The sequence below is a fragment of the Zalophus californianus genome, chromosome X (assembly GCF_009762305.2).
Source record: "Zalophus californianus isolate mZalCal1 chromosome X, mZalCal1.pri.v2, whole genome shotgun sequence".
Lineage (NCBI taxonomy): Eukaryota > Metazoa > Chordata > Mammalia > Carnivora > Otariidae > Zalophus > Zalophus californianus.
Window position 1 is genome coordinate 81,109,947 of NC_045612.1, and position 9,840 is coordinate 81,119,786.

The 9,840-nt window shown below is 37.2% G+C and overlaps 1 pseudogene; it reads right to left on the minus strand.

Moving 5' to 3' along the window:
* Positions 1–2,838: 2,838 nt before the first annotated feature.
* LOC113931579 lies at positions 2,839–2,971 on the minus strand (annotated as a pseudogene).
* Between the last annotated feature and the right edge of the window lie 6,869 nt (positions 2,972–9,840).

The following is a 9,840-nucleotide window of genomic DNA, read 5'->3' on the forward strand; positions in this document are numbered from 1 at the left end:
AATCTACACTTTCATCGCCATCCCAATCAAAATACCAATGGCATTTTTCAAAGTGCTGGAACAAACAATTCTAAAATGTGTATGGAATCAGAAAAGACCCTGAATTGCCAAGGAAATGTTGAAAAAGAAAAACAAAGCTGGGGGCATCACGTTGCCTGATTTCAAGCTATATTACAAAGCTGTGATCACCAAGACAGCATGGTATTGGCACAAAAACAGACACATAGACCAATGGAACAGAACAGAGAACCCAGTTATGGACCCTCAACTCTGTGGTCAAATAATCTTCGACAAAGCAGGAAAAAATATGCAATGGAAAAAGATAGTCTCTTCAATAAATGGTGCTGGGAAAATTGGACAGCTATATACAGAAGAATGAAACTCGACCATTGTGTTACACCATACATAAAGATAAACTCAAAATGGATGAAAGACCTCAACGTGAGAGAGGAATCCATCAAAATCCTAGAGGAGAACATAGGCAGTAACCTCTTTGACATCGGCCACAGCAACTTCTTTCAAGACATGTCCCCAAAGGCAAGGGAAACAAAAGAAAAAATGAACTTTTAGGACTTCATCCAGATAAAAATCTTCTGCACAACAAAGGAAACAGTCGACAAAACTAAGAGGCAACCCACAGAATGGGAGAAGATATTTGCAAATGACACTACAGGTAAAGGGCTGGTATCCAAGATCTATAAAGAACTTCTCAAACTCAACACTCAAAAAACAAATAATCAAGTCAAAAAAATGGGAAGAAAACATGAACAGACACTTCTCCGAAGAAGACATACAAATGGCTAACAGACAAATGAAAAAATGTTCATCATCATTAGCCATCAGGGAAATTCAAATCACAACCACATTGAGATACCACCTTACACCAGTTAGAATGGCAAAAATGGACAAGGCAAGAAACAATAAGTGTTGGAGAGGTTGTGGAGAAAGGGGAACCCTCTTACACTGTTGGTGGGAATGTAAGTTGGGACAGCCACTTTGGAGAACAGTGTGGAAGTGCCTCAAAAAATTAAAAATAGAGCTACCCTATGACCCAGCAATTGCACTCCTGGGTATTTACCCCAAAGACACAGATGTAGTGAAAAGAAGGGCCATATGCACCCCAATGTTCATAGCAGCAATGTCTGCAATAGCCAAACTGTGGAAAGAGCTGAGATGTCCTTCAACAGATGAATGGATAAAGAAGATGTGGTTCATATATACAATAGGGGAATATTACTCATCCATCAGAAAGGAGAAATACCCAGCTTTTGCATCAACATGTAGGAGATTATGTTAAGTGAAATACGTTAAGCAGAGAAAGTCAATCATCATATGGTTTCACTTATTTGTGGAATGTAAGGAATAGCATGGAGGACATTAGGAGAAGAAAGGGAAAAACATACAAACAAATGAAAATGGAAACACAATATTCCCAAACCTCTGGGATTCCAGTAAAGTGGTTCTAGGAGGTAAGGATATGGCAATAAATGCCTACCTCAAGAAGCAAGTAAAATCCCAAATAAACAACCTAACCTTACACCTAAAGGGGCCAAAGAAAGAACAACAAATGAAGCCTAAATCCAGTAGAAGAGGGTTCAGGACACTGATACCAAAAGCGGATAAACACAATAACAAAAAAGAAGACTATAGACCAATGTCCCTGATGAACCCAATGCAAAAATTCTCAATAAAATAAATCATACTTAATCTAACAATACATTAAAAAATTATTCACCACAATCAAGTGGCATTTATTCTTGGGTTGCAACAGTGGTTCAATATTTGCAAATCAATCATGATAAACCACATTAATAAAAGAAAGGATAAGAACCATATGATCCTTTCAATAGATGCAGAAAAGCATTTGAAAGAGTACAACAGCCATTTGTGGTAAAAAAAAAAGTAAGTTTAGAGGGAGCATACCTCAATATAATGAAGGGTATATATGAAAAACCCATAGCTAATGTCATTCTCAATGGGGAAAACCTGAAAGTTTTTCCTCTGTGATCAGGAACAAGTCAGGGATGTTCACTCTCACTGTTGTTCTTTAACATAGTACTAGAAGTCCTAGCTACAGCAATCAGACAACTAACATAAATAAAAGGCATCCAAGTCAGTAAAGAAAAAGTCAAACTTTCACTATCTGCAGATGGCATGATACTCTATATAGAAAACTTTGAATGACTCCATCAAAAAAAATTACTAGAACTGATAAAGGAATTCAGTAATGTTGCAGGATACAAAATCAATGTACAGAAATCTGTTGCATTTATATACACCAATAATGAAGCAACAGAAGGAGAAATTATGGAACCAATCCCATTTATAATTGTACCCAAAATAATAAGATACCTAAGAATAAGCCTAATCAAGGGGGTGAAAGACCTGTACTCTGAAAACTACAAAACAGTGGTGAAAGAAATTGAAGACCACACAAAGAAATGGAAAGACAGTCTATGGTCATAGATTGGAAGAACATATATTCTTAAAATGTCTATAGTACTCAAAGCTCTCTACACATCTAGTGTTCTCCCAATCAAAATACCAACAGCATTTTTCACAGAACAAGAACAAAGAATACTAAAATTTTTGTGAAACCACAAAAGACCCTGAATAGACAAAGCAACCTTGAAAAAGAAAGGCAAAGCTGGAGGCATCACAAATTTGGACTTCAAGTTATATTATAAAGCTGTAGTGATCAAAACAGTATGGGACTGTTTAGAGACATATAGAGCATTAAAACAGAAGAGAAAATCCAGAAATAAAACCAACATTATATGATCAATTAATCTTCTGCAAAGCAGGAAAGAGTATCCAACGAGAAAAAGACAGTCTTTTCAGCAAATGGTGTTGGGAAAAATGGATAGAAAGATGCAAAAGAATGATACTGGACCACAAATTCAAAATCAATTAGCAATAATCGCGCCTCGGATAAACCTCATTGGCTACAATACTGCCACTGCGCAAAGCTACAAATTCAAAATCAAAGACCTAAATGTGAGACCTGAGACCATAAAAGTCCTAGAAGAGAACACAAACAATAACTATTGACATCAGCCATACCAAGTTCTTTCTAGATATGTGTCCTGAGGCAAGGGAAACCAAAGCAAAAATAAACTATTGGGATTACATCAAAATAAAAATTACCATATGGTTTCACTTATTTGTGGAACATAAGGAATAGCACGGAGGACATTAGGAGAATGAAAGGAAAAATGAACGGGGGGAAATCGGAGGGGGAGACAAACCATGAGAGACTATGGACTCCAAGAAACAAACTGAGGGTTTTAGAGGGGAGGGGGGTGGGGGGATGGTTTAGCCCAGTGATGGGTATTAAGGAGGGCACATACTGCCTGGAGCACTGGGTGTTATACGAAAACAGTGAATCATGGATCACTACATAAAAAACTAATGATGTATTGAGAGACTATGGACTCTGAGAAACAAACTGAGGATTCTAGAGGGGAGGGGGGTGGGGGGATAGGTTAGTGTGGTGATGGGTATTAAAAAGGGCATATACTGAATGGAGCATTGGGTGTTATACGCAAACAATGAATCATGGAACACTACATCAAAAACTAATGATGTAATGTATGGTGATCAACATAACAAAATAAAATTATATTAAAAAAACTAATGATGTACAGTGACTAACATAATAAAATTAAATTAAATTAAAAAATAAAAAATAATCTAATCTAAAAAAAACAAAAACAAATAACTTCTGAACAGTGAAATAATAATCAACAAAACTAAAAGGCAACCTGTGGAATGGGAGGAGATATTTGCAAATGACATATCCCATAAAGTGTTAGTATGCAAAATGTATAAAGAACTGATAAAACTCAATACCCAAAGACAAAAATCAGAGAGAGAGAGAGAGAAATCAAGAAACAGACTCTTAAATATGGTGAACAAACTGATGTTTACCAGAGTGGATGGTGTTGGGGGATGGATTAAATAGGTGATGGGGATTAAGGAGTGCACTTGTCCTGATCAGCACAGGGTGCTATATGGAAGTGTTGATTTAGTATATTGTACACCTGAAATTAATATAACACTGTGTGTTCACTAACTAGAATTAAAATAAAAACTTTTTAAAATGATGCAAAATATGGACTTGATTATTGGCAAAAAAATAAATAATAATTCCCTGTATTATATTGCACCTCTAGTAAATATGTACATCGTATTTTTATGAAATATAATTTTCTTTCTACAAACTACTTTAAATACATGTATAATTTTTAAATTAAAATGTCCCTGAAAATTTTGGAGAATGTATTATACACCTACAGATCTACATTATAATATATAGTATTTATTTTGCAAGTCTGCTTAGATAAAGTCAGTAGGAGGTGATGATGTGTTAAATGTGCACAAAATTCAAACAAAGATTTGATTTGATTCTGTTCTGATCTTCAATACTCTATGAATCTGCTCCTATGGAAGAAACATTTCTATCAAATACAAAATAAAAACAAAAAAATTAAAAACAGGAAATTATATTTGAGGAAGCTATTCCTAAAATTTAATTCATAAGTCCCTCTTTGAACAAGATTTGGGCCTCTTGAAATCGTTATTCTATGCAGCATCCGGGCTTCACGTGTGTAGGGCCAATTAAGAATGAGGGAAACTAATGTAACATTATGTGTCAACTATACTCAAATTCTTTAAATTAATTATTATTTTTTAAAAAGGAGGTTCCAGAAACTAAGAGAGTTCTTAAGGAAAGGCAGGCAGCTTAAACAGCAATGCTCCAAAGAAGCTGCTTTTTATTACAACCTTTCAGTGTACAGCTGAAAGTCCAATGTAGCTGAAAACCAGAGCTGTAAGCCATTGACATTCCTTTGCAGGCACACACCCAACACTATTTGCATCAAACTTAAGTTTTTATTCCCTGGAATTTCCTCCCACCCCAAAGCCCCTGCCCACTTCACTACCTTACCAAGAGCTACCAATAAATTTCTTTGGTTAAAGTGAAATCTATGGTCAAAATTCAGCTTCTGGTCATCAGAGACCAATTCATCAACTGTCCTTTCACCTCCCCCACTGAATACTCATCAAGAACACCAGTGAGAGCTCCTTTTCTACCAGACCTCTAAATGTTGGCATGCCCCAGGCTCAGCCTTCAAACCTCCTTTCTTCTTCATGTATACCATTTCCTTAGGTGATCTCATTCAGTCTCACATTTTCAGATATCTCTATATGCTAATGACACCCAAAGTGCCGCTCCAGTGGTTCCACCTGGACATCTAATAAGCAACTCAAATTCAATATGCTCAACACAGAACTCTTATTTTTTGTTGGAATAAATTTATTTCATCTGTCTGTAAACAAGGTATTTAATAGTTATAGCACTTTTAAAATGCATATTAGATGAGTTAGACTATATCCTAGATTTAACAAAGTATAGGGAAAGAAATGGACAAGTCAGCAAGAAAATTTGTTTTAAATCTGTACATTATCCACGAGGCCCAAATGATAGAAGCAAATACCAGAATATCTCTATAGTGCCATTTGAAACAAACCTTTAATAGGTCAGTTAAAATCCATCTCACAGTAGCAACAGTTCATTTTAACAATAGTATGGCGCATGGGGCACCTGGCTGACACAGTCAGTAGAATATGAGACTCAATCTCAGGGTCATGAGTTCAAGCTCCATGTTGGGCATGAAGGCTACTTATAATTAATCAAAAACCCCCACAGTAATATGGCACAGAACACATATGAAAAAATTCATCACAAGACAGTGAAGTCCAGGGGCACCTGGGTGGCTCAGTTGGTTAAGCGACTGCTTTTGGCTCAGGTCATGATCCTGGAGTCCTGAGATTGAGTCCCGCATGGGGTTCCCTGCTCAGCAAGGAGTCTGCTTCTCTCTCTGACCCTCCCCCCTCTCATGTGCGCTCTCTCTCTCTCATTCTCACTCTCTCAAATAAATAAATAAATAAAATCTTAAAAAAAAGACAGTGAAGTCCACAATAATGCAACTTCATAATAAAAATCCAAGCTACAAATAAAAATTAGTCCTATGAAGAACAAACTGAACACACTCCAGAAGGTAACGTTGGGATACCTAATGTCCATAATGTCAGCCTTTTTCAATTTTACTAAAGAGTAGAGCCGGTGTGAAAAGAAAAAGACAGGAACAAAAATCTGAGTTATTACAATGATGGAATGTCCCTGGAGATTCAATCAGTATGGTTACTGTAAGGTTCATGGGAGGAAGTGCCTTTTGCTCTTGTTTTGCAGTTGCAGTCTTCATGTATCCTGTAGACAAAAGGTTTGTTTCTACTCAAGTGCAGCAACAATACGAAAAGCAAACTACCAGGCACTGCATAAAAGATGGAAGTAAACCAAATATCTATGTGCAAAGGGAAAGGTGGGAAAAGAGGAGTGAAGGAAAGATGCATGCACTTTTTCCTCCCAACCATGTGCTACAAAAGGAAGACTAAATGAGGTAAGTAAATGCTCAAAGTGCTGAACAGACATTGATCAAATTAGAGACTGTTCAACTGGCACCTTGCTTAATATTAACCTATTTTAGTTATTAATATCCCATTAATTGCTAAGACAAAGTGATGCCCAACTTGGCATGCCCCCTCCCCCCAAATTTCAAGGTATCATGCAAATCATTATTGTGCTGCAATTATTTTGCCAGATAAGGGGTGGTTACAGAAATGGCTAACATACAAATGGTCCAATTGGGCAAACAGAAATTGTGCCATTAGAAAATAGGTAAAGAAAAATTAGCTACCATCTATAATCTGGTAGCACTGTAACCATAATTGGGGTGGTGATGAAGACAGTGGCTAAGTAGATGGGGAGAGGCTGCTTACACATCAGAGCTCCTCAAGTATAAAGAGATTTCACATGCTTTCTTGTTAAGTGTCAACACAGAACTCGGTTTTACTTCCAAACCCCAGCGTCCTTCTTCCATGTTTCAGTAAAAAGAATCACCATCTACTCTGTTATGCATGATAAAAATTAAAAATCATCTTTGGCTTTTCTATTTCCCTCACTTCCAACATTTGGTCTATTAGCAAGTCTAGTCAATTCTACTTCTAAGATAGATTTTGAATCTGTCCACTTTTTTGTCTCCTCTGCTGCCATCTAAGCCCAACAATTATTATTATTATTTTTGTTTGGACCATGGCAACAGTCTTTTAACAGGTATCAGATCTTCCACAGATCAGACTGACATGACTGAGATGAAAATGGTTTTTGCCCAATATTCCTCTAACAGTCTAAATTTGCCTCTACTTCAGGGACTTTGCACTCGCTGGCATGTGTCTGGAATTCTCTTCTCCCACACAACTGGCTGGTTTCTTCTCATTATTCTAGGAATCAGCCCAAAGATAACCCAATATAAAAACTTCCCTAAGTATTCAATCAAAAGGATCCTCACCCCGTACATATTCTAGTCCCTCTCTCTTCATTATCCTGTCTTATTTTCACTATAACACTTATCATTAGCTGAAATAATCTTGGTCATGTATTTGTTTACAGGATTCTTATAAATATCTCACCACTAGAATGTAACCTCCAGGAAAGTAAGATGTTTTTCATCTTATTCACAATGATATGCTTATCTAGTATGTGGTCAATAAAATATCTAATGAAAGGATTATGGACTTTGGGGCCTAGAGTTCCTCCAAACTAGTAGTGATGCTGGTGGGGAGTAGGGGTGGTCATTGACCATAGATCACATATAAATAGAAGATAATTTAATTAACTGAGGGGAGAATAATTAACTGAGGGAAAGAAACTGAACAATGTTTAGTATGTCTTAGGTACCTATCTTAATGAAGTCATGATACTTTTGGGTTCATTTCTCTCTGGCAGGTCACTTGAAAAAATATAAAGAATAAAAATAAAAACCCATGTAACTATCTCTCCACTTTATCAAATTATAACATGATGCTATATTTACTTAACCTCTTATTTGAAAAAAAAAGATAAAATATTACAAATGTGCCTCGGGGCGCCTGGGTGGCTCAGTTGGTTAAGCGACTGCCTTCGGCTCAGGTCATGAACCTGGAGTCCTGGGATCGAGTCCTGCATCGGGCTCCCTGCTTGGCAGGGAGTCTGCTTCTCCCTCTGACCCTCCCCTCTCTCATGTGCTCTCTCTCTCTCTCTCTCTCTCATTCTTTCTCTCAAATAAATAAAATCTTTAAAAAAATATATTACAAATGTGCCTCAAGCCAACTGAATAACACTCCAAGGTGCCATTTCTCTCCTTCCTAGAAGTAACTACTATCATAAATTTGTTGGTTCTTATTCTCATGCATATTTTTTATACTTTTCGTATATATCTCTCCATACTTCCAATCAGTACAGCCAATATGTTTTAAAATTTTATATAAATCTTATCACATTATATCCATTCTGCAATTTACTCCCCCCCACTCCAATATTGTTTTTCTGAAATTTATTCATGTGGCTCTAGGTCATTATTTAGCACTGCTATAAATGGTATCAGAATACCATAATTATCTGTTCTGTTGATTGGTATTTGGGTTGTTTCTGTTTTCTTTCCCTGTATTCATGATCCTGTCTCCTTGTACATATGGGTGAGAGTTCATTGAGATGTTTCTTAAACTTTAATGTACATACAAATCACCAGGAATCAGGTTCTGATTCTTCAGGTCTGGGGTGTGGATTGAGATTATGCATTTGTAATAAGATCTCAGGTGATGCTGTTGGAGCTGGTCCGTGAACCACACTTGGAGTAGAAAGGTTTTAGAGAGTCTATATCCAGTAGTAGAATTACTGGAACACAGGTTATGTAGGTCTTCTACTTTACTAGTAATGCCAAACTATTTCCAAAGTCCTTGTATCAATTTATATTCAGAGAGCTCATAGTCTTATACATCTTCACCAGCAATTATTTTTTTTTAAACTAATTATGTTCTCCACTGCAATCTTTTTCCCTGGATGCATATGTGATCCCCCTTCATTTATAAAGTATGTGGCCACCAGAAGGGTTGGATCCATCCCTAACAAAGACAGCTTCTTGTGATCTACTATCCTCTTTCTTATGTTTTCCCCAGATGGATCCAGTGACCCCAAGAGCCTACCAATGTCCCACCAAGGTGGAGCATTGGGCAGGCAACTGGATCACACAGTGAATGGGGGAGGAGGATTTTAATCAATTTGAAAACTTTTCTTTTTTTAATATTTTATTTATTTATTTTGACAGAGAGAGAGACAGCAAGAAAGGGAACACAAGCAAGGAGAGTGGGAGAGGGAGAAGCAGGCTCCCAGCCAAGCAGGGAGCCTGATGTGGGGCTCAATCCCAGGACCCTGGGATCATGACCTGAGCCAAAGGCAGACACTTAATGACTGAGCTGCCCAAAACTTCGCTTTTCTTGATGGCATCATTCCTGCTAACAGACACCGATTTCTGAAGGCATAATGAGTTAAAGCTATCAGCTAGAAGCTAACTGAGGAAGTAGAGACTAGAAAGAGATTCTGGTTGAACACACAACAACTGAATATTACCATGGCCAGAAAGGAGGAGAAAAGAATGCTAATAACTTTCCGTCATTCAAAGTCTAGCACTATTTACACTGGAATTCAAAGAGATGGCTGAAAGAGGACAGGGCCCTCTGTTAGACTTCTGGGTCTGACCACTGCATCTTTGCTTCCTTTTGATGGAATGCTGTAAATCCTTGAGATATTTATTTTTTCTAGCCATGCCTCAGTTAATCTGATTTTTTTCATTGATAAGTATTTGGCTACCCTATACCCAGCCCCATTATGGGTGCTAGGATGAGGAGAGAGAATAACTCAATTGAATTCCACCCACAAATATTTATTGAGCACCTTTTATACAC